Raw genomic sequence first — 26,416 nt, forward strand, 5'->3', positions numbered from 1 at the left:
TAAATATCGGTTATTCACATTAATGTCACTAGTATTTATATTAGTCCTGAAGAGGGACAGAAAATAAGGCAAAAAAATAAAACAGAAACTTTTCATGTGACAAGAGTAGAAGATCAGGAGGTTTTCTAATCAGACATCAACCTGTGAGTGACTTGCTTTGCCACAATATGAGCATAACTTAAATGTTAAATGCTTCCATCTCTGCAATGTTTGCCATCCCTACTTTGCAAATATAAATGGTGCTTTAGGTATTCCTTTCAAGAAATATTTAATACCGCATGGAAAATGTAGATTTTCTATAATTGAATCAGTCCAAATCATTGCTTAGATTATGCTTCATGATGTAGCTCATAAGTAAGAATGTACAATAACTAATTGGCTATTTTTATCCTAGTGGGATAGTCTAGCTAGAGCACAGGACTCTAAGATTCAGATCTCGTATTCAGCTAAGTCACCGACTTACTGTATCATGTTGGGAAAATTGCTTAAGCTGATTCTATTCTATTCTTTTTATTTGAGACAGTAAAATTTGTAAGTAATGACCCATCATTGAGGATGTTCACAAAAACAGATTATTACAAATGATGGCCTCATCTACTCAAAGGGTAGTTACCTGTGTATTTGAAGGTCATAAAACTACCATCCTATATCTGTAACAAATAGTTATTAGCATAAGGAAAGAATACAAATTTGGTTTAATAAGTTCATAATGACATTAGTAACAGCTACCGTGTATCCAGCATTATTAGGGATCAGGCATTATGCTAAATGCTTTATCAACATTATCTGGTTTACCCTTTTAGGAAGGCACTGTTACTAACAACTTAACAGTTCAGGAAATTGGGGCTTTTGGAGATAATTCCCCATGAGTAACACATGCGAGGCTGTGAGGCCTCTTGGGAGACAGGGAGAGCACGGACTCCCTCAGAGTCTGTGTGTGGGCCGAGTGGGCTCAGTGGTACGGACTTCCCTCCCCAACACCTAATAAGGTAATATATTCCTTTTTATTCCTCTAGTTCCTTCTGTAAAGAATTCTTAATTTCCCTTTGTCTTTTGTCATTTGACTTTCATTTCCCGTTTTGGGTTTTCTTCAGTTAACACCCCAAGCCTTCAGTCCTGCCCTCTCTCACTCCTCTTCTAAGTGGATGTGACCCAAGTTCCAGTTTTGAGGCCTTTTCCTTCGCGTTTCAGTTCCTTTCACGGTCTGCGTTTAGCAAGTGAAGTTGCCTTTTATGGTTTCCATCTCTTTTTCTCACTTTTTTTTTCTAGTTTTCCTATATTTTTTTGCCATATATACAAGTGCCTTAAGGGAGTTTCCTCTGGAGCCCTCTGAACTTCAGAAAGAATTTTCTGATTTACATTCTGCAGTGCAACATTTTATTTTTTATTTTTATTTATTTTTTAAATATTTTATTTATTTATTGGACAGACAGAGATCACAAGTAGGCAGAGAGGCAGGCAGAGAGAGAGGAGGAAGCAGGCTCCCTGCTGAGCAGAGAGCCCGATGCGGGGCTTGATCCTAGGACCTTGGACTCATGACCTGAACTGAAGGCAGAGGCTCTGACTCACTGAGCCACCCAGGTGCCCCTGTGTGTAACATTTTATTGAAAAAGACTATAAATACCTACAGGTTTTGTGTTTTGTTTTTGCTTTTATAAAGCAAGGATAAATAGTGACAGAAAGAAGGATGCCAGGATCTGAATGTCCTTCGCTGAGATGGAGAGAAAGAGAGAGAGAGTGTAATGGCCTCCACTGACTCTAGTTTGGAAATTCTGGACTACCTGTATGATTTCAATACTTAGAATAATAGAGCTCAGGCACGGAAACTGTCATCACAACCTTAGATATGTTGTTAGGTAAATTCTGTTTTGTTTTGTTTGTGAACAAGAACACTGTTCTACCCAATGCGCTTTAGATCCTTATTATTGGGAATCCAGCTTCTAAATGGTTTAGAGGGCCCCGGAGTGTATGGAAACAAATACCGTACTAGAAGCAGGAGAGACATTGGTCTCCTGGTTTTACTAGAACTAGCTGTGTCACTTTAGGCAAGTGGTCTCTCTCCTCTGAGGAGAGGAAAAGTCCTCTACTTGTACAATGAGTTTTAAGGATTAGGTGACCCGCCACTAAGGTCTATTCCTGCTTTACTATTCTCAGTACAAGACATTTGTTCCCTTTCCTATAAAAACGTACAGTTTTCATCAGCGAAAGCAAGCTCTGGGGTAAGGAAGACCATCAGTAACTCCAGCTTCTTCACAGTTAGATCTTGGTGAATAAAACTTTCAAGCTTTCCAGACACTTGTTTTCTAGAGTATGTAAAATCTGTTATATCCCTTTATGATTGTGATTATATATGAAGCAAATACCTTGTTTAGAAATTATCTGAACTACACTTACAGAAAGCAATGCATTTTTGGTTTGGGATTCTGTTTTTGTTTTCTCATTAAATAGGAGTTTCACCGCTTAACCTGAAATATCCCAAAAGTCTTCCTGTCTTTGAAAGCATACTCAAAAACAGCTCAAAAACAGCTTTTGTGGCTTAAAAATTATATAGATACTAAACAAAACATTCAGAAGAAACTAAGTGCCCTAGGAAAACTTCTCTGACTCCAGCGTTTAGAAAGCTGGCATTGTTCTAGAAGATATAAGTAAGGAGGAAGACCTGACTGCCTCTATTTCTAGATAATGAAGCTTTCACAGGATTTTAAAATTGGGAAAGGTCTTGATGATCATCTAATTCAGCAGAGGCATACCTCTCAACATTTCTGCCATTTGGTCAACCATCCTCTGCTTTCACATGTCCTATGACAAAGAACTTACCACCCCATGCTATAGATCATTCCACCGAAAGACAGCCTTACTCATTGACAAATTTCTTCTGTAAATAACCCTTGAGCTAGGGTTACTGGAAGCCACTCCGAGCCACAAACTGTGCCAAATACTTACTCTTTGTTAGAGGCCTGCCCCTCATATTTGTGGGGTCTGGGGCAAGAATACAAACAGAGGACCAATACCGTACGTCTAAATGTGTAAAAGTTATAAATCAAACTGGCAAACTGTTGGGTAAACTTATTCTGTAGATGTACTTTGACAAAAACACCTTCCATAGACTGAATTGTGTCATTCCCCCTCAAATTCATGCACTGAAGCCCTAACCCTCAGAAAACACTCACCAGAAACTCATCAGCAAACAACTTTGTGGCCCCTGGGTCTTGGACATCCAGTCTCCAAAACCGTAGAAGAAGAAAGATCTGTTGTTCAAGCCACCCAGGCCGTGGCATCTTGCTACAGCGGCCCAAGCTGACTAATACAACACCCAAGCTGAAAAATCGGAGAAAGCTGTGGTTTTTTTACATGAGCAAAATAAGAAAGGCAACAGAATTTCCTTATTATTTCATACATCTGGGTTTTCTGTTGATGAGCTGTATTGGCTGAGTAATAACATAAAGACATACATAATTCATAAATGCTATATAATTACCTTCATTTTAGTAAAATCACTTGGTACGTGGTTATAACCCAGATCTTCACAGAATTTATGTTCTGTTGGACCTGAACTGTGTCAGTCACTGAAGCAGATGTTCAGGGCTGCAGGCAGTACCATGTTAGGGCTGAGCACTGGATCCCAAGAGGTCCCCGTGTGTTCTTGAGTACAGTGTGTGTGTGTGTGTGTGTGTGTGTGTGTGTGAGAGAGAATTTACAGGGCCCTCTGAAGCCCACCACCCAGGACAGAAAGCCTCTCTTGCCTGAGACTGAGGTTGGGATGCCATTTTATTTGAACCCAAACCTGTAAATATCACATACCACACACCACACCTTTCAGCCGACTCTGTATTTGGGTATCTTTGAGGTACAGAGTTGTCTTAGGGTATGAGTACCATGTAGAGTTTCAGAATTTTTTCTTGTACTTGAGGGCATTTTATTCAAATGCAAAACACACTTTATACACCAAAGTGCAGAAGAATAAAGAAATGAGCAAATCTGACTCCGGGCAACCAGAACTAAATCCTGTGATCACATCATCCTATATACAGGCAGGTCTTGATCTCACCCCACATCCATCCATCTCTGAGCTACATTTGCCAAAAAGCTGAAAGTTAGATTCCGCTAGCAGAACAAAGACAAGTTAGGATCTCCCCTCTGGCTCCCCCAAAATCCCCCCACCAAAAAAACCCTTATGCATTTATCTATACTTAGGCAACTATCTTTTCTTTTACTTAAAATATCATTTTCTTCACATGAACAGAACAATAAAATAAGGTGCACTACAGATACTGATTCTCTTAGCTATTCAAAGTCTCCTCTTATTTCCTTTCTCCTAAAGGGGATATAAGAACTGGGTTAATACCCGCTCTTGATTTTTTTTTTAAGTGAAAAAAGATATAAAAATGAAAGTAAAAATCTTTCTCTTTATTCTTAACTGCCAGTAACAATTACCAGAGTTAACCATGGCCAACATTTTCTTGTGGAACTTTCCAGAATTTTTCTAGGCATATACAGGCCTTTTTTTTTTTTTAAATCAATGGGATCATGCCATCCATGCTCATCTGAATTTTACCTTTTTTTTTTTTTTTTTACCATTACAATTTATCCTGAAGATATTTCCATTTTATCACACAGAGAAAAAGCTTATCTCCTAAAGCTCTGAAAACAAAATGAGATAGTTACCTGTTATTAACACCAGATCTGGGGTATATTGGGCTCTCAAAAAATGTTAGTTTCTTTCTTCCCTTTCAAATTTTCCTTTTCCTCCTGCACAAATTTATGTTTGTGATCCTGGAAGATTTGATCACGTATATATAGATGTAGGTACAGAAAGTCACAGAATTTCAGAATTTAGAGTAGATGGCTCTTACAAATTACTTGACTTCCAGGGTGGAGCCTGTACCCAAACCAAATCTTTGCTTTCAGTTTGGTATTCCTTTAATCCTTTTTCATTTCTAATATAATTTTGATTTTTATCTATTTTTCATCTTAAATATTAAAGTACATGCAAAGGTGTTAAACAATGATAAGACATCAACTTGTGTATGCAGCTTAAAAGCAACAAGACAGTAATTTTCATTTAGAGACGGTAACTCAAACCAAAGATAATACTTGGTTTATTTGAAAAAATATTAATTGTGGCAGAAAACTCAAAAGGATTAGTTCTGGGAAGGACTCAGGGTCTGCAGTGTGAAAAAGACTTACTTCTTCTGCTGTCTGAATCTGTTTGCATATACATTTGTGTTTCTGCTTGAAAAACTAGAATACGCGGCAGATAGCAGATAGTCCGGCAATGTTTGGTAGCCTCGTGTTTTGCCTAAGGATACATTCCTCAAAGCCTTTAAAATGCTAATGAAGGAGTAGAGATCAGGAGTTCAGGAAGGAAAACAGGTAGGTTAAAACCAAGAATCCCGGAGAGTGATATTAACATTGGAAAGGGAACAACACTTGGGAGTTCCCCGTGGAGGATAAAGGGAATTATGATAAAAGTTTACACCCGGCAACTTGGCCAGTGAATTTACTTTGCAGTTATTCTAAAAAATACAGGTTTGTTTGAGAATAAGAGAGACGCATGGGGGGAGGGGGCAGTGTAAAAAGTGAAATTACTCCATTTAATCTGGCTGAAAATTTTAGAGAATAATTTATCAGACCAACATAATAGTGATGTCAAATAAACTCTTTTTTGCTCTGAAGAGACTGGCTTGTTTTTCTCCTAAACATATGATGATCTAAGGAAGCTGCCTAGAATGAGGTTAGGCAATCTATCACATGACCCAAATCCCCCAGCTCAGACTCCCTTTGGAAAAAATTCTGAAAGACTCATGTTTACATCACAAGGATAGAGAGAAGGCAAAACACAGAAGGAAGCAAAAAAAAAAAAAAAAAAAAGGTTAAGGCTGAAGTTTTGGCAAGTCAAGTACTCTGTTATTTAAAAGTCCTTTAAAGCACAGAACCATAGAAGTGGAAGGACTCTTAAAGCTCTTAAAGGTCACTGGGCCCCCTCATTTTCCAGATGAGGAAACAAACAGGGGCCCAGAGACTCATCCAGATCTCACAGTCAGAGAGGCCCCAGTCGCAGAATCCACAGCTCCCCAGTCAGCGCTCTGGTTATGACTGGCCCCTCCTCCCATAGGCTGTTTATTTCCAGTGGCCTGATGTGCACTCATCCTATGCCTACCCTGCTTTTAAAAATGATTCTATGTTTTTCTTTTCCCTCTACTAATCATATGAAATTATCAATCTAATACAAGGAAATCGTATATCTTTACTTGAGTGGACACCTCATACTTGAGTGGACACCTCAGCTATGTAAAGACCCGTCCTTTATGAAAGGTGTGGGAAAATAACGACAGTCCCTCAAATCGTTCCGATCCTAGGGTACAAAGATGGAAGAGAAGGTGGGTGTGGAGAGGCAGGCACCTTACTGAAACATTCATACTACACCCAATTACACACACACACAAACCAAGCATACCAAGCACACCAAGCATATAGACAAAAACAGACCATGCCCATTCAAAGGTGTGAAATAGAGACAGCAAGAAAAAGAGGAAGAGATCCTTGATTCATTCCAAAGATCTATGCCTTCAGCAAAAATTTACATGTACATATTGTTGATTATAGGTTCATTATTGTTGATTATAGGTATAACATTATACAGCAGAGCCTTAAAGATTATTCATCTTGCTTAACAAACTTTACACTTGGGATTAGTAAATCCCCAATCCCTGACAACCACCATTCCACTCTTTGGTTCTATGAACTTGACTATTTTAGAGACATCATTTTAGTGGAATTGTGCAATATTTATCTTTCTGTAACTGACTGACTTCTCTTAGTATAATGTTCTCAGGATTCATCCATGTTACCACATATCACAGAATTCCCTTCTTTAAGGCTGAATAGTAACCCACTGTGTGTATAGGCCACACTCTATCCATCCATCTGTTGATCGACAAGTTTACACTCTTTCCATACTCTGGCTATTGTGACTAGTGCTGCAATGAACATAGCAGTGCTAGTATTTCTTTGAGATCCTGATTTCAATTCTTTCAGATACTCAGAGGTGGGCTTGCTGGATCATATTTTACTTTTATTGAGAATATTTTGAGGAAACTCCATTCTGTTTTCCAAAGCAGTGGCACCATTTCGCATTCCCATCAAAAGTATGCAAAGGTTCCAATTTCTCCACATTCTCACCAACCCTTGTCTTTTGTTTTGTGATACTAGCCACTCTGAAAGGCATGGGGTAGCAATTCATTATTATTTTCTTTTGTTTTTCCCTAATGATCAGTGACATTGGGCATTTTTTCCATATAGTTGGTGATCTTTATGTCTTCTTTGGAGAAATGTCTTCAAGTCCTTAATGTATTTTCTTAATGTATTTTCTAATCAGATTATTAGGTTATTGTTGTTGGACTTTTTAAATTTTTTTACTACTGAGTTGTAGGACTTCCTTATATGTTGTATCAGTCAGGATTCTCCAGAAAAACAGCATCAATTTTATACACACACACACACACACACACACACACACACATATTTGTACAAGAAAAAACTCATTATAGGAATTGGCTCACATGATTATGGAGGGGCTAAGAAGTCCTACAACCTGCTATTGGCAATCTGGAGAAACAGTCAAACCAGTGGTATAATTCAGTAGGTGTTCAAAGGCTTTAGAACCAGGGGAACCTATGGTATAAGGCTTAGAGTCTCAAGGCCAAAGAACCACGAGATCTGATGTCCAAAAGCAGGAAAAATAGATGTCCCAGCTCAAAAGAGAGAGAATTCACCAGTCCTCCACCTTTTTGCTCTGTTCAGGCCCTCTATGGATTGGATGATGCCTCCCACTTTGGGCAAAGTGATCTTCTTTACTCAGTCTACTGATTCAAACACTTAGCTCTTCCAGAAACGCCTTCACAAACATACCCAGAAATGTTTTACCAGATATCTGGGCATCCTTGAGCCCAGTCAAGCTGAAACAAACTAGCCATCTCATCAATTCTGGAGATTAACCTCTTATCAGTCAAATGGCTTGCAAATATTTTCTCCCATTCGACAGGATGCCTTTTCACTGTTATTTCCTTTGTTGTGCAGAAACTTTTTAGTTCAGTGTAGCCTGGCTTCTTTATTTTTTATTTTTGATGCCAGTATTTTTAGTGTCACATTCATGAAATCACTGCCAACGCCAATGTGATGAAACTTTCCCCTTCTTTCTTCTATGTGTTTTACAATTTGGGGTTTTATGTTTAAGTATTTAATCTATTTTGAGTGGATTCTGTGTATGGTGTAAGGAAAGGGTCTGATTTCAATCTTTTTTGCATGTACAAATCCAGTTTTTTCAGCACCATCTGTTAAAGACATTATCTTTTCCCCACCCCGTATTCTTGGCCCCTCTGTCAAAGACCAGTTCATCGTATATACGTGGATTTACTTCCATGCTGCTGCATTTGGCTTGCTAGTATTTCGTTGATGATTTTTGCATCTCTATTCATTAGAAGTCTTGGCATGTAGTTTCCTTTTCTTGTGGTATCTTCATCTGGCTTTGGTATCAGGGTGACGCTGGCTTCATAAAATCGGTTTGGAAGTATTCCCTCCTCTTCAGGTTTTTGGAAGAGTTTGAGAAGGATTGGTGTTAATTCTTCTTTAAATGTTGGAGAATTTACTAGTGAAAACATCTTGTCCTGGTCTTTTGTTAGGAAGTTTTGGATTACTGATTCAATACCCACACTGGTAGTAAGCCTGTTCAGACTGTCTACTTCTTCATGACGTAGTCTGATAGGCCGTATGATTCTACAAATTTATCCATGTCCTCTAGGTTATCCAGTTTGTTGGTTTACAACGGTTCACAGTATAATTTTTCTTAACATTATATGATGTGCTTTGTATCGTGACAAGTTTTGACTTAAAGTCTATTTTTTCTAATGTATGTATAGCCACCTCTATACTCTTTTGGTTACCATTTACATGAAGTATCTTTTTCTTCCCTTTACTTTTAGCTTATGTGTGTCCTTAAATCTAAAGTGAGTTTCTTGCAGACAATATTGGGTTGGGTCTTATTTTTTTGTTTTTTTTTTTTTATCCATTTTCTGCCTTTTGATAGGGAATTCAATTCACTTACAGTTAATTATTGACAGGGAAGAATTTATTATTGCTATATGGCTGTTTCCTATTAGTCTTGTACTTGTCTATTTTTATGTCTTGTTTTGTGTATGGGTATACATACACACACGCGGATATATATGTCTCTATGACTCTCTATATATCCATATATTTCTATACATATGTCTATATCTATATATTGCATTGGTATGCTTTCTCTTTTTCTACTGTGTAACTACTATGGGAATTTTGTGTGCATGTATGGGGGGTTACCTTGGAGCTTACATAAAATATTTTATAGCTATAACAGTCTATTTTTTAAAAAAGAGATCTTATTTTTAAGTTATCTCTACAACTAACATGGGGCTTGAACTTGTAGCCTTGAGAGCAAGAATCACACGCTCTTCCAACTCAGCCAGTCAGGTGCCCCTGCAACAGTCTATTTTACCTACTTAAGTTCAATTGCATATAAAAACTCTATACTTCAACTTTTCCCCCAATACTTTTTTACTGTTGTGAGAATTTACATTCATTTATATTGTGTATCTTTTAACATTTTTTTTAAAGATTTTATTTATTTATTTGACAGATAGAGATCACAAGTAGGCAGAGAGGCAGGCAGAGAGAGAGAGAGGAGGAAGCAGGCTCCCTGCTGAGCAGAGAGCCCAGTGCAGGGCCCGACCCCAGGACCCTGAGATCGTGACCCTAGCCGAAGGCAGAGGCTTAACCCACTGAGCCACCCAGGTGCCCCTCTTTTAACATATTTTTAAGGTATATTTTAATACTTTTGTCTTTTAACTTTTATACTAGAATTAAAATTAATTTACCCACTACTATTACAGGAATACAACATTCTCGTTTTGTCTATGTATTTACCTTTATCGAGGTTTCACACTTTCTTATGCTATTATGTTGTTATCTAGCATCCTTTCAACTTGAAATATTCTCTTTAGCATTTCTCCTAAGGCAGGACTAGCGGAGATGAACTCTCTGAGCTTTTGTTTGTCTGGGAAACTCTATTTCTCCTCCCTTTTTATGACAGACATTTTTGCTAAGTACAGTAGTCTTGCTTGGCTATTTTTTTTTCTTTCGACACTTTGAATACATCATTCTACCCTCTTCCAGCATGCAAGGTTTCTGCTGAAAAATCCACTGATAGTCCTATGAAGGTTCTCTTGAACATGCCAAGTTGATTTTTACTTGTTACTTTCAAAATTCTCTTTTTCTTTGGCTTTTGACAGTTTGTGTGTCTCAGTGCAAATTTCTTTGCATCCATTCTTTCTTTGCATAAGCTTTCTGATCCTTTCTCTCTTCCTTTCTTCTCCTCTGGGGCTTTCATAATGCATATAGTACTATGTTCGATGAGGTCCCATAAATCACTTAAGTTTTCTTCATTCTCTTTCATTCTTTTTCTTTTTGCTCCTCTGACTGAATTATTTCCAATGACTTGTTTTCAAGTTCACAGACTCTTTCTTCTCTTTGTTCTAGTCTGCTATTAAACCCCTCTAGTGAATTTTTCAGTTTAGTTATTGTGTCTTTCATCTCCATGGTTTCTACTTGGTACTTTTTAAATATTGCCTATGCTTTGCTGAAATTCCCACTTTGTTCATGCATTTTTCCTCTTGACCTCAGAAAGCATCTTTATAACAGTTATTCTGAATTCTGTCAGGTAAATCCTATAACTCCATTTCATTAGGGTCAGTTTCCAGAAATTTATTTTCTTTTTTTGTTTGGAACACCTTTGCCTGATCGATCATTTTCTTTGTCTGTGCTGGTGTTTATACATTGTACAAAATAGGCACCTGCACCAGTGTTCACAGACTGACCTTGTATAAGAGAAGACTCCCACCTATTAACCCTGCCCAGGATCTGGGGGCAGGGGGTGTGTCTGTCAGCTCTTTCCCTCCACAGGAGAAGCAGGAAGCTGTGGTTTTTGTGTGCTTGCTCTGTGCTAAGTCAAGGGTGGGGAAGCTATTGTATCTATCATCCAAACCACAGTCCCTATTCTCCCTGAGGTGGTTAGATAGCATCAGACCCATCACAGCTCCAAGACTGACATCTGATCGCTTTATGCTTAGCAGGAGGGAAGATCTATGACATTCACCAGCAAAGCTGCTGTTTCCATTCTCCCTCGGGTAGCTAGATTATGCTGGACTCATCAGAGTTCTAAGACTTACAAGACAAATCAGTCCTCTGGGAGCTCCCTGGGAAATTCCAGGGTGCTGGATGCATAAACCACACTCTCTTTTCCCTAGGAGAAGCTGGGAGTTAGGTTTCTCCTCTTGATTGTATGGCACTGTGCTGGGAGCAGGGACTCTGGTGAAAAGGGGTCCTGAATATTGGCTTTGGTGTGTCTGGTTTCATTTTCACCTAGGGTGCAAGAGCCTTACAATTAGTCTGTAGATTTTACATAAAGTGAATCTGTTTGTGAATTGTTGCTGACTTAGTATGTTTGTGAGGGAAGCAGGATCCAGGGCTTCTAACTTTGCCATCTTGCCAACATTGCTTCTGGAAATTCTTGTTGTATAGATTTTTCTAAAGTCCAAATACTTTACCTAAATTTGGAAATCTTTTTTATTTACAAAAAAAAGCTACTCTTCAACATCTGTGATATTTTCTCACTTAACAAAACTGATTTCTAAATTTATGACAGTTTTACTTATAAAAATACATCATTTAGTATTTCAGAGATCATTGTTTATAAAACATATCAAGTTCAATAAAAACATTTTTCTATTCTTATGAAGAGCCAAAAATTACCAACAGTCATAAAAAAATAAAAGAACTGGTTAGATATATTTTTGCGGAAATAACAAATGTTGATTTAACAGAGAAGAAATATTGTTTCACCAAATCTTTATTTAATATATGGAAATTTACTTCAGGTCAGAACAAAAATGTCACCATGGACTTTATTGGGATACCACAGCATATTCTAGTCTTTGGTTTCAAGCACTTCTAGATTCTATTAAAGACAACAGAAATGCTACCACAGTAATAACTGACCTATAAGTGGCAGGGAGACAGGCAGTTTATTATTTTGAAGTATAATCCTATTAATAAGCTTCCTGGAAAAGAGCAGGTAATAATACTATACAAACATAAGTCTACTTTTGAGGTTTCAAATTTTAGGGTATCAGAGAGATTTAGTTATGTGTAAATAAACATATTCTGCTAGACACAAAAGAGTTAATAGCAAAAACTTTAATCTAATGGTTAGTTCAAATGCTATTTAAAAAATACACTCCTGGGGTACCTGGGTGGCTCAGTGGGTTAAAGCCTCTGCCTTCAGCTCAGGTCATGATCCCTGGATCCTGGGATCAAGCCCCATACTGGGCTCCCTGCTCATCAGAAAGCCTGCTTTTCCCTCTCCTACTCCCCCTGCTTGTGTTCCCTCTCTCATTGTCTCTCTCTCTGTCAAATAAATACATAAAATCTTAAAAAAAAGAAAACCACTTCTTTCTAAGGTTTATTCAATAACCGGTGAATTATAGCTTAAACAATGGCAAACACTCAATGAGTTATAAAAATTATGCTTGATTTTCCATTAAGAATTATTATTTTTTATGATATTACTTATTTATTTGACAGAAAGAGATCACAAGTAGGCAGAGAGGCAGGCAGAGAGAGAGAGGAAGGGAAGCAGGCTTCCTGCTAAGCAGAGAGCCCAATGTAGGGCTCGATCCCAGAACCCTGGGATCATGACCCAAGCCGAAGGCAGAGGCTTTAACCCACTGAGCCACCCATGTACCCTCATTAAGAATTATTATTAATGGAAAATATATCAGGTGAAAGCATAAGGGGTTGAATTTTTCAAAACTGACAACCGTACAGGTGGTGCAGTAAATTCGCATCCGCAGCTAGGGGGATGGTTAACTGAAAATTCTAGTTAGTTGTCCAAACTACAGCTTCTAACTACATGCGATCTTAATTACTAATATAAATTTGGTTATAGGAAATAAATATTTATGAAAGATTGCTTGATGGACACGATATCCTAAACGTTACCTGTTGGAAGAACAGGGCAAAAAAAGTTTTCTATCCAAATTGAATTCAGAGTTAGATTAATGGGAGAGCCAGAAAACCTAGTCTGAATGTACTAAAACATTAGTGGAAATATAATGCATTAGAGAAAATTGCGTTTATCAAAATCTCTCTCAGAAACTGAGATAGGTGGAGGTGACTGGGTGGTTCAGTTGGTTAAGCGACTGCCTTAAGCTCAGGTCATGATCCTAGAGTTCCAGGATCGAGTCCCTCTTCAGGCTCCCTGCTCAGCAGGAAGTCTGCTTCTCCCTCTGACCCTCCACTTCTCGTGCTCTCTCTCTCTCTTTCTCCCCAATAAATAAAATCTTTAAAAATATATGTATTCAATTAAAAAAAAAGAAACGGAGATAGGACAGCGTATTGGGATAAGACATTTGGGGTGGGGCACGAGACCACCAGTGAACATGCTCCAACATCCAGAAAGTTGCTACACTGCCTTTTACCGAGCACAAGTGCAGTTATAAGAACATGTTTTGCTTTAAGGGGGCAAGTTCAGGAAAAGAGCTAAATTATTCAGGGTAACAGACTAACCTACCAACCTCCTTCTAACCTCCTGTGAAGTTTAATGGGATGTCAATTAATAATATTCTGACCAGCCATTCACATGCTCTTGGCTCAGCCTGGGGAGTACTCCTGAGTCCTTACAGAATTGTCTTTACTTAGTAATGCTTTGGGACCATAAGGTACACTCTAAGAAAGTCACATGAAACATAATATTCTATCATGGGGATAAAGTTAAGAGTGAAGGATCCTTTTTATAAGATCTACAATAAGTCTTTTTGGAAACAACCACTTTGTTTTTATCTTAAGGGCATTATGGAATTTGCAAGTGAGCTTACCTTCCCTTTTGCTTTGGATGATGGGACACTTAAGGGACAGATATACCATCTCATTCTTGAAACAGGTTCAGAGTATGTGTTTCTTACCTCTTGTTTCTTAACTTCTATTTTCTTAACCAATTTTTTCTTTCACCTGTACTCCTTCAATTTTTTTTCACTCTTCTATGTTAGTAATATTTTTGAAAGTTACCTTTATTCCTTTGCAACTAGCTGGAGCCCCTGATTCCAGGCTCTGAGGCCTTCCTCTTGGTTAATCACTCATTTTGACAGAGCACCGCCTCTAGCAGCTGCCTGAGATAAGGGCAAAATGAGAAATAATTTTTTTTTGATATCTCATTTATTTGAAATTGTCTTTCTTCTACCTTCACCCTTGATTTTGGCTGCCATAGAAAAGTCTCTTTTTCTGTGCTGATTGGGCATTTAAAAAGTAGCGTTGTTTCATTATGTTTATAATTTAGCTGTTCTAATACCACTGTACTGATCAAATTATTTAACAACCGTAGGAAATCAGAGCAGGCAAATAATTGAGCCACTGTTTTCTGAACCTTAATATTATATATTATATACAAAATTAACACCGTATAAGGGAAACTCTTGGGTTCTATTTTTCAAAATATTAAGAACCTATTTTTTCCCATGTTGTTTGTATAACCTTACACCTTTCTCTTTTTTATTGTAGATGCCATATGCCAAGCTGGCTTATATGAGATAAGATTACTGACCCCTTTTGGGGCCTCATTCTGTTTGCTCATTCATTCATCATTCACTCCGTCAATATCTCTCCCTTTCTCAATTTCCCCATCTGGTTTCCTTTCTCTTCACCATTGTCACTCTTCTTTCTTTCCTCCGGGAAAACCCCATAAATGAAAATCTGTAACTAACCAAAACACAGATTGGGAGAGCAATGACACTGCTTGAGCCCAAGGCTCGGAGTCAGCCACCTCCCCTCTGCATTCTAAAAGCGAATTCTCTCTACCACTACAGACGGACAGTTGTGGTACCTGATTTAAAATACCTTAAGATTTCAAGTTGAAAGAACTGGGCTATGAGCAAGACACTGTGCCAGGTGCTTTCATCTCAAATTCCTCCTCATAGCAGTTCTAATAGAATTCTGTGGGTTTGTTTACTGTGGTTTTATAGGTAAGAAAGAGAATACTCATAGAAATGAATTTGCCTTAAGTTCTACAGCTAAATAAATGATCAATCAGTATTCAAATGTAGATCCACATGAAAAGATGCTCAGCACCACTAATTATCAGGGAAATGCAAATCAAAACCATAGTGAGATATCACTTTATGCCTGTCAGAATGGCTAGTATCAAAAAGACAAGAAATAACAAGTGTTGGTGAAGATGTGGAGAAAAGGGAACCCCCACGCACAGCTGGTGGGAATGTAAATTGGTACAACCACTATGGAGAACAGTATGGACGGTCCTCAAAAAATTAAAAATAGAAATACCATATGATCCACTGGATTATTTACCCAAAGAAAAGAAAACTATGAATTTGAAAAGATATATGCACCACTATGTTTGTTGTAGCATTATTTATAATAGCCAAGTTATGGAAGCAACCTAAAAGTCCGCCAATAGATGAATGGATAAAGATGTGATGTATATTACACACACATACACACACACAAAGAGGAATATCACTCAGGTATAAAAAAGAACAAGCTCTTGACATTCACAACGTTGCTAGAACTAGAGGGTATTATGCTAAGTGATATAAGTAAAACAGAGAAAGACAAATACCGTATGATTGTACTTCTATGTGGGGTCTAAAAAAACAAAAGGACAAGCAAACAACAACAACAACAAAACCAGACACAGTCTCATAAATGTAGAGAACACACTGGTGGTTGCCGGAGCAGAGAGGGTTGGGGGGGATGGTAAAATAGGTGAAGGGAATTATGAGATACAAATTTCCAGTTATAAAATAAACTGAGGGGATAAAAAGTACAGCCTAGGGATTACAGTTATTAACAGTATAATAGCGTTGTATGGCGACAGATGGCAGTTACACTTATGGTGGTAAGCACAGGACAGTGTATAGAAGTGTCAAGTCACTAGTGAGTTTTGAGCTAAAACTAATATAACATCATATGTCAAATAAACTTCAATTAAAAAAAGGATGAAAGAAATTTAGATCCAACTCTAAAACCTAGGTTTTTAACTGAGTTTTAAGTTTTGTTTTGTTTTTAAAGATTTTATTTGACAGACAGAGATCACAAGTAGGCAGAGAGGCAGGCAGAGAGAGAGGGAGAAGCAGGCTCCCTGCTGAGCAGAGAGCCCTATGTAGGGCTCGATCCCAGGAGCCTGAGATCATGACTTGAGCTGAAAGCAGAGGCCATAACCCACTGAGCCACCCGGGTGGGTGCCCCTAAAGTTTATTTTTAATGGGAAAAAGTTTTGCTTACAGGGAGGATAGGTTTTTTCAGGAATGTTTGATAGTATAACTTTAATATTGCCCTTTGGGCACTCAGGATATCTTAACTTGATTTGAGGAAGAAAGCAACTTTAAAGTTGAAAGATCATCTTTTAATCATTAATGTTTACATTAAATTGCATTATAGCTGGAGTTTTAAAATTTATAAGGTTAATTTTCACCATAGCTATAATAGTAATGAAAAATTCAAATGCTGTGATCCCTAGATCACAAAGTTTTCAAAGGCATGTAGGTGGAAGACTGTTTTGGTAGAGACCGCCTTCATAGATGAACTGCCCAAACATTTAATTTACCTTCAGATAATGAAAAAAATATTCTCTTGGTAGCATATAAAGTATTCTTATATGCCAAATCTCCTCATGGTTGGTTTTTTATGTTTCAGTTAGGGAGTGACATTTTTGCTGTGTATAGACTACTGAAAAAGGACAAGTTATCCCTGTACTATTTCAGCAGTTTAAAAAAGCTTTAAAAGAAATCTGCAGTTGACCCCTGAACAACATGGGTTTGAACTGCACACATCCATTTGTACATAAATTTTTTACAGTACTGTAAAAGTATGCGGTAAAAGTACAGTATTTTCTCTTCCTTATGACTTTTTAAGATTTTATTTATTTATTTGACAGAGAAAAATCACAAGTGGGCACAGAGGCAGGCAGAGAGAGGGGACAGGGGGAAAGCAGGCTCCCCGCAGAGTAGAGAGCCTGATGTGGGGTCCGATGTGGGGCTTGATCCCAGGATCCTGAGATTATGACCTGAGCTGAAGGCAGAGACTTAACCCACTGAGCCACCCAGGTGCCCCTGAGTTTTAAGTTTTAACCTAGTACTACCAATACTCTCAACATTTACTTGAGAAAATCCTAGTCATTCTCAAATTCCTTTCTGTTCATCTTGAAACAAACAAACAAAAATTCATCATTTAATTAATATTAGGCTTTTTTTGTATGGAAGAGATGGTAATAAACAATAAAGATGGCACTGCCTTGCTCTTCACTTGCTTATTTCACAAGGGCAGAGACAATATTCATTTTTAATATTCAATGAAAAGACTAAAATACAAACTAGCAAAACAAAATGCCTTAAGGATTTAGTTACATCAAGATATTTGAGATGGAGGGGCCACTGGGTGGCTCAGTTGGTTAAGTGTTTACCTTCAGCTCAGGTCATGATCCCAGGGTCCTGGGCTTGAGTCCCACATTGGGGTCCTTGCTAAGCAGGGAGCCTGCTTCTCTCTGCCCACTGCTGCCCCTGCTGTGCTCTCTCCATGTTCTCTCTCTGACAAATAAACAAAATCTTAAAAAAAAAAAAGATCCTTGAGATGGATGTGGGGTGAAAAAAGGTAAACATAGATCATGGAGATGGAATAAAACAATAAAATCAATCCTTCACTTTATTTTGTTTTTAACACTTCTATCCAATCATTTTAGAGTAATATACTCAAAACTTAGGTTTGCCTCAGTTACATATGCCTTCCCATTAAAGTCATGACCTGGTTTACAACAACAATGGCCCAAGGCCTTTCGCTAATTTTATTTAAGATTTTATTTCTAGGATAAGAAATTAACTAAAAGGGGGCACAGGTGAACTTTCTGGGATGGTAGAAATGTTCTCTCTTGATTGTGGTAATGCTTACATGGCTATGTTTGTCAGAATTCATAGAACTTCACACCTAAAAGAATACATTTTCCTACATGTAAATCACCTCAGTAACCTTGACTTGAAAAAAAAGCCTGAACTCTTAACCACTCAGCTAAAAATAAAATAAAACTTAAAATACAGTTTATAATTTAGGTGTAAAACAAATCTTATTTATAGGAGTGAAGCAGATCTAGTAAATTTTTGTATTTATTTATAACACTAATAATCCAACTGGATTTTATATAATTCAATATAATAATATCAACATTTTAAAATAGGATATAAAAAAATGTTTTGAATTTTTTTTTTACAAAGTAAGGATTTGGACTGCAAAATCTTCCTTATAACCGTAATGTTGCTAAGGCAATGCTCTCTATTTTTTAAAAATCTCAAACAAAATAATCTAAGCCTATTAAAAGTTTCAAAGATTTAAACTGCCAGAATATCACCATAAAAACTGCTTACATATTATGCTGGAAATTCTACATTTAATAGTTAAAGACAAAGAATTACCTGCTAGCTTTATTAACTGATAGATTCCACTATGTCCTAAAACACAATTGTAGCTCTGCTTCTAAAAAAGGCAAAGAAAAAAAAAAAAACATGATTGTTTTCAACAAACCTGGATTTAAAAAGACAACAACACTATTAAGAACACAGGAAGGGGTAATTAAGTTATGTCTCCCCTTTATTAAGGTTTCAATAGATAAAAAAGCATCCAAGAAACCATTTACAAAGGTCCCCGCCTCTAATTAATTAATTGTTTTAGAGACCAAAGTCACTGGACTCTGTCTGGGAAAACAGTCCCAAATTACACATCAAACTTCTCAACTTAGATTTGTAGAATCTCAATTTGAATACCCTCTGTTTTTATTCTATCAGATATACTGAAGCCAACCACGTCAGTTTGAATTAAGAGGGCTAATGTGATTCCAAGCCCTGGAGACCCTGGAACAAAGGTACTTATGTAACAGAAAGAACTTTTTCATTTTGATCAAATGAGTATAACTCTGGCAGATGTCATTGATCAATCAAAAAATACACACCTGATTTTTTTTCTAATATGGAAGCAAAGTGTATTTTTTTTTTTTTAGAAACCACACCTATGTCTTGAATGGTAGTGTTATTTAATAATCAGACCGATTAGTTGCCCTACCTCTTGCAAATCTTTTTTTTTCTCTTCTTTTTTATTAAATTTATTTTTTTTTTAAATAGCAAAGTGTATTTTTATTTATGACTGTGATAAAAATGCCCTTTAAGTTCACTGGGTTTGGTAAATTAACTTTTAGAAGAATGAAAAATACCTTATGTGCTACTCTCCATAACATCTAGAATAATTGCCGTCTCCCAATATCCGTCTTAACATTCTCAATTTTTTGTTTTGTTTTGTGTTTTTAGAAAGGGAGAAGGAGTTCGAGGAGGGGCAGGAGAAAGAGAGAGAATCTTAAGCAGGCTCCACACCCAGGATGGAGCCCAGCGCAGGGCTTGATCTCATGACCCTGAGATCACGACCTGAGTAGAAATCAAGAGCGGGATGCTTACCGACCGAGCCACCCAGGCACCCCAACATTTTGTTTTAAAAGTTAGACAGGCTTAACCATATCTTTATAGCAATAAAGTCTGATTTTGTTCATGTGCTTATGTTTTCTCTAATGTTTTTCACTTTAATAATATATAACGATAAAAAAACCGCATAAAAATCTGAGAAAGTTTTCAAAGCCTTACTTCACTGGGAATGACTACATTCTAGATATTAAAGGACAATTAACTTGCTAAGAACAAATGCTCTAAGGCTGTTTGTGAAAAAATATTGGAGCGGTATCAGGACATCCATGATGCCTATATAAGGTACCCTAGGAGGTAACAGAACACTGCCAACTAGGCAAAAAAAATTACTCTAAGAATTTTATTCTTTCCAAAATTGAAATCAAGTAAATAAACTGAGTAATAAGTATTTATTAAAAGTACATAGATCATGGAAGTATTTTTATATCTGCTATCTCTGGGAGCTAGGTTCACCAGTCTGAAACTCAGCCAAGAGAAGTCCTTGTAGTGACAGTTGCTTGTGTTGGGGGGAGAGGGTTGAAAGGTCAGACCTCTAAAATGACAGTGACAATGAAGGCAGGAGTGAGTCAAGAGCAAGCAATAGCAAAAGTTGGTCCTAAAGTGGCAGCTGAGAGAAGAGAAAGCTGTGGGCTCACTGGCTTGGTGCCTTTCAATGAGGACACGAATGGGACCGAACAAGTAGTCAGGTAAGATTTGCTAGTGTGGAGGGAATTAAAGGGTCCTGTGAATAGAAAATCAGAAAGCTTGGAATAGAATTAGAAAGCTGGAGAGTTATTCTAAGGAAGGAAGTGCCTATGTTGTATGTGCTACCGGGGGAGGGGATTCTGAGCTGTTACTAGTATTTAAACACCTGCCCTAATTAGATATGTTCATCAGATGTCAGTGCGATGAACAGTGACAGACATTCCAGATAAGGGGGAAAGGCCCAGGGTTAAAGTTACTTTGTAAATCCTAGAGTGAGAGGGAGACTCTGGGGCATAACATTATGGGATATGGGTTCTCACCCCATGAGCTCTGGAAATCAAATAGGTCTGTGATGGTTAACAAATGTATTAATTTGACTGGGCCACAGGGTGGTCAGATGTTTGGTCAAACATTATTCTGGATGTTTCTGTGAGGGTGTTTCTGGATGAGATTAATATTTCCATTGGCAGATTAAGTAGTTGCCCTCCCTAACGCTGGTGGGCCTCATCCAGTCGGTTGAAGGTATATAAAAACAGACACAGATTCTCCCGACCCCCCATCCCCCGTGAGGGTGAATTCTTCCTGCCTTTGGACTTGGAAAGGAACCACACCGTTGGCTCTCCCAGGTCTCCAGCGTGCCGACTCACGCGGCAGATCTTAGGACGTACCAACCTCCATACACGTGAACCAATTCTTTACAATAAATCTCTTACGCACACATATGTAATATTAACTGAAATAGTTTCATACAGGATTGAGCTCAGAGACTGGCACACAGTGCTCAATAAATGGAAGTCGTTATTTTTATTATAATAGAAGGCTCCATTTTGAGAAAAAATCCAAGTGAAACAGTGCCTAAAAATGGTGAGGAGGGTGGTATGAAAGTGAGTAGGAGTTTTCAAAGCTCAACCTAGCCAACAGCAAAGTGTCCCCATTAGGTCTTCCCTTCTAGCTTTCTTTCTTCTGTTGTCATTAAAGTTACTGTTTTTCATCACACTCATGGAACTCTTTGTCTAGGAAAACATAGCTGAACCGCCTTCTAAAACCCTAATTAAAATCTTGTTAAAAATCTTCCAAATATGGGGCGCCTAGGTGGCTCAGTAATTAAATGTCTGCCTTGGGCTCAGGATCCTGGAATCAAGCTCCATACTGGGCTTCCTGCTCAGCGGGAAGCCTGCTTCTCCCTCTCCCACTCCCCCTGCTTGTGTTCCCTCTCTCCCTGTGTCTCTGTCAAATAATAAATAAAATCTTTAAAAAAAAAAACTTCCAAATACATATCACTCTTTCTTGACTTAATTAAACATAATGCATATTATAATGTGGACCTTCTGATTTGGGATTTTGCAGAGCTATTAGATTATGGAAAATATCAGCAGCCACTGTAACATACTATATATGTATTTTCAAAATTAGATCTTTGATAGCAACTTATTTTTTCATTGGTCTTTTGTAAAATCGAGTGTGGCATCAATTCCAGCTTGTTGAGTTTTGGCTAGTAAAGTTTGACAGTAAAAATCCCCCTCTCTTTGACAGTGGTAACTTATAAGGTAGAGAGTAAATTAAATCTCTTCATTTTATATCCTTAAATCTTCTCTCAGGGTGGTAGGAAGTATTGTGCAGAAACCAAATCTACTTCAATGTAAACATTCCATTTAGCAACCAGTTGTAACTATCCCCAGAAGGAGAGCTTCTGAAATTCCTGATTTGGGAGTGGGGAGGGGCGGAGAGGGAGAGAGAGAATCCCAAGCAGGCTCCAAGTCCAGTGCAAAGACTGACATGGGGCTCAATCCCACAACCCTGAGATAATGACTCGAGCCAAAATCACGAGTCAGACACTCAACCAACAAAGCCACCCAGACACCTCACCTATTTAAAACAAAAAAATAATAATAACTATTTCCCTGTGATGAGGACCTAACTAACCCAGTGTGTGGATTATAGTTATGGCCTGGAGAACAGGACAAAGTTCTACCACCTCCAGTCTAAACGCTCACCAACTGCTTAGATCCCAAGATAATTTAGGGTTTGATTGTTTTATTTTGTCTTCTTTCTCATGGGTGGTGGTGGTGGGGAGTGGGGAAAGGTGGGCTTAGCAAAAAGGAAGCTGTGTCCCTTACTGCAACAACATGGGTGTGCAGCTCAATCTCCTTAATTATTACAAAAACTCTCCCTTCCCAAAATTTGCAATCTGCTTTGGGAAACCCCACATTTATTCAATGAAACAAAACACTATGAAAAATACAGCTCTTATTACATGCTAGCACTGTTCCAGATGCCAAAGATACAAAGACAGACACTAGTCCATAGTCCCAAGAGCTTGGTCTAGTGGGAGAAACAAACATGTAAGCAAACAATCACAACATAGTGAACAATTAGTAACAGATGTCTCTCTAAGAAAACAGGTACAACTTGGGGGCAAAGAAGACTACAAAAATGCTAACAGGCTGCCTACAGGATGCAGGTGGCCTGTCCCAAGGATAAGTATTTTTAAAGCAAAAACTCAATTTCCGGACTAAAACAACTTAATTTCTGAACGTGAGAATGTTTATGTTAAGGTTCTTATACATTATATACGAACAGAACAATAACCTACACAAAGGGAAATTAGCTCAGTTTGAGAACGTGATTCATCATCATTCACACCTGCTCCAGTTAAGTCCCTCCCAAAATAGGCATTACATTGAGGAAAATGTGGTAGCAACTGTAAGGTATTAGGACAAAGAGACTCCTGTTGCTATAACCAACAATATAAAACAGTATGCGTACTTCCGGACAGATTTGTTAGATCCTAAACTGTCCCTCCTTTTTAAACTATGTTAAGATGGATACTGAATGGGGAATAAGGCCCTCAACACTTGCAGTTTCCATATTTATTATCTGAAAATCTCCAATGTACAAAGGCCAATGTGGTTATTTTTGGAAAACAAATGAAAATCACACATTTGGATTTGGCATTTCTGTCATTCATTCAAGTCATGATCTGCAAAGCTACCTTTATATCACAACTAACTTTCCACCGCTTCTAAGAAAAGAGCACATGAAAAACTCAAGATTACAGCCCGACAGTTAACGTCCCCTTATTACCATTTGACATTTCCCGGTTTATCATTACATTTAGTACTCTTCTGTAATATCCAACCCTCTTCATCTAGCAAGGTCAAAAGCGTCATGAGCAGTGTTTTATAAGCTGCCTACGGAGACAAACCCTGTGAAACCTGAGGATGCCACACCAACAACAGAATGCAGGTCACCGTGACACGGCCGACCACTCTGTAAAGTCAAAATCTCAGTTCATTTTACGCTGACAGCGCTTCTTTCCCGAACTTTCCCCTCCCCCAACAAAAGAACAGAGGAGTGTCTATTTCACAAGGTGTCTGGCGCTACTTTCTTTAAAAGGAGGCTTTATGTATTTCCTAGAAGGTCACCTTGGTAAGCCGGGGGGGTGGGGGGGGGACCGACGACTCGGGAAAGAGAGCCTGGGGTTTGCAGGATCAGGTCCTCACCCGGTGGCTTCCAAGCCCCTGAGCCTGGGCTGAACCTAGAACGACCACCGCCCCTCCCACCACGTAGGGAACAGGCCCTCGCAGTGCCACGCCCAGTTCGGAAGCGGGTGTCCCAGGAGGTCCCCCCACCAAGCGCTGATGGTGCCACCGGCCACGCCCGGGCCCCCCGAGTTCGTAAACGCTGACTGATGACCCCCGACGGCATCGGGCCCCCGCCTGTTCTGACCAGCCCGCACCGCACCCCGTCCAGCGGGGAACTTTCCAGAACCCTGGACTCTCCGGGAAGTCCCGAGACGCAGAGCAGAAGGGAACTTTGGCTCAATTACTGAGCACCTACTCTGGGCAGGGCGAGCGCGGGGCCGGGCTTGCACGCAGAGACCCTTGAGGCGCTGCGTCGGGAGGCGCCCGCGCTCCACCCTCCGGCCGGGCCCTCATCCTCCAGGAGGCTCGCCAGCGGGGCGAGCAGGGACGGGGACAGCCGCCCCCAGCCCGCCTAGAACCCTCGGCCGCCTTTACCTCGCGCGACCCCACCGAAGCCGCCGAGCTAATCTTAGAAAACAGCGCGGCGCGCGCTCACGTGCGCTCGTCCGCGGGCGGGGGGCGCGGTTCGGGTGAGTCATGACCCCGCCCCTACTCGCCGAGGACGCGCTGACGTCAGCCGTTTCCCCGAAGGGTGACGTCAGCGCGCCTCGCGGAGGCCGCGAGGCCGCCAGTAGAACGTTCACTGAGTTTCGATGCCTTAAAGGGACCAGGCGTCGAGTCGTGAAAGGTCTGAAGAGGTGACTCCAGTCACCCAACCGTGGGGTCAGAGCCCATCTTCTATCCTTTGTACTGAGAAGTGTTGACTGCTGAGATGATGATGAAAAAAAGGAGAGCAACTGAGCCTGATTGGAGGCTGCTGAATGCCCCAGAACCTCCTCCTGGAAGCCCTCCTTGATTAACCAGAATCTTATCTTGACCCCAAAGTCAGAGAGTTTTCCATGGCCCTTGACTCCCTACCCCGTCACTTACAAGCCCTCCTCATATGCTTATATGTCTGTTGGTAGGGAAAAGCTGTGGTTTGAATGTTTATGTAATCCATCAGTTTGGGCCAGCTTGTCCCACTTATCACTGTTTTTACTGTATCCTAAAGTGTTCTTAGTCATGTGATCTGTAACAAGTTACATAACTCTGGATGTGACACTGGTGAACTAGTCTCCAGACCCTCCTCTGATGCTAATGTTGCCTGTGGAAGCTTCCAGAACAAGAGCCCTGTCTGACACTGGGCCACACAACGCTGTCACAGACAACCTCACAGAGAGGTTTGCCATGCTGAGGTTTACCATTAGCTATTTTCATTACCCTCCTTGTGCCCCTGGTTTAATCCCCAAACTTTCTCTCTGAGGTAGGTATTATTGTCCCTATTTTAATATGGATGAGGAAGGAAATCGAGGTACAGCAAGATTAAGTATGTTTCCCTAGGTTACACAGCTAAAGAATGGCAAGCAGAAAACCATCCCCAGGTCGGGGGACTCCCAAGTCCAGGTTTTTAGGGATAAAGGTGGGCTGTGAAATACATCTTATTTTGTATGTTGAGTCCCCTACAACCAGTTTTCCCCTTATAATCCAAGCCCAGGGCCTCTGAACAAGTAACTGCATACCAGAAAGTGCCCAGAGAAGGCCCAGCCCCAGGGCCTGCACAAGGCTACAGCAAGTGGGGAGGTGCCCATCCTTTGCTTGCAGGACACTGAGAGTGAGTGCCTCCTTAAAGTTTGCCCCCAAGGCACCTCACCCCCCTCACTCTAGTCCCAGCCCTACCAGGCCTACCCTGGACTCTGCGATTCCTCTCCTGAAACTAGAGAGGCCGTCCTGCCTACAGCCAGCTCCTCCCTAGTGCGTTTCTCCTGCCATAATCCCCTCCCCCTAAAACCAGCAAAATTTCCCACTGGAACGGCATCTTTATGCCAAACACAAATTAAGAGTCAACAAGAGCTTCTCAAAGTTTTGAGCAAAATGCAGGTGCCTGTGTGGGTGAGCTGCTGTCACTCTTCTCTTCTGACAGTCGTGACTGGTCCTTGGCTGAGTGTCACTCCCACACCCTCAGAGTGCATGGGCCAGGTCTAGCAGAAGCACATACTTTCCTGCAGCTCACCCCTCAGAAATATTAGAAACTGACCCCTCTTCCCTTGGACCCAGTCTCCAGCCATTACAGAGCTCTCCTCTGTGTGTCCCCTGCTCTTGTCCTCTGGGTCATACTGATGGATCAATCCCTGTTTGCTGCTCTTTTTGCTCTGCCGGGTTCTCTGGAGCTTGTGACTGAACATGTCCTGTGTTCTTCTGGCAAAGACTCTGGAGGAGATGGAGGAAACCACAAGTGGTCTTAGCTTCAGGGGGTGGGGGTTGGGGGTGGGGGACTGTGGGAGCAGCTTCTTCCTCTGTGGGGCTGGACACACAGACATAGCAGCTCAGAGCAGTAGGGTACCTTCAGACCAACCAGTCTAGCCCTGTTCTCTACCTAAGGGAACTAAGGTCCAGGTGGGGTGACCCACTTGGACTCGCACGGCCTGTGAAGTAGAGAGTCTTAGTCAACTGACCTTGTGCCCACTGCTCTTTCCATGGATCACAGCTCTGTGA

At 39.8% G+C, this 26,416-nt stretch overlaps 1 protein-coding gene and 1 long non-coding RNA gene across 3 annotated transcripts in view; one reads left to right on the top strand and one right to left on the bottom strand.

Annotated features, from left to right (window-relative positions):
- PACC1 (proton activated chloride channel 1) overlaps window positions 1-24,429 on the bottom strand; it is a 442,395-nt gene extending 417,966 nt beyond the window's left edge. The window contains exons 1-2 of one of the 2 annotated variants that reach the window (XM_082702480.1): window positions 24,320-24,429; window positions 14,158-14,258 (exon numbers count right to left, since the gene is read on the bottom strand). The gene's annotated coding sequence lies outside the window, so the exon portion shown is untranslated. The remainder of the gene's footprint in view (window positions 1-14,157; window positions 14,259-24,319) is intronic. The other variant, XM_082702481.1, reaches the window with a different exon arrangement.
- Window positions 877-19,687, top strand: LOC309849647. Its single transcript, XR_014303805.1, has 3 exons — window positions 877-989; window positions 18,933-19,009; window positions 19,449-19,687. It is a non-coding gene; the product is annotated as an uncharacterized lncRNA (long non-coding RNA).
- Window positions 24,430-26,416: the final 1,987 nt, after the last annotated feature.

This window comes from Mustela nivalis (assembly GCF_964662115.1).
Source record: "Mustela nivalis genome assembly, chromosome: 16".
NCBI classification, from domain to species: Eukaryota; Metazoa; Chordata; class Mammalia; order Carnivora; family Mustelidae; genus Mustela; species Mustela nivalis.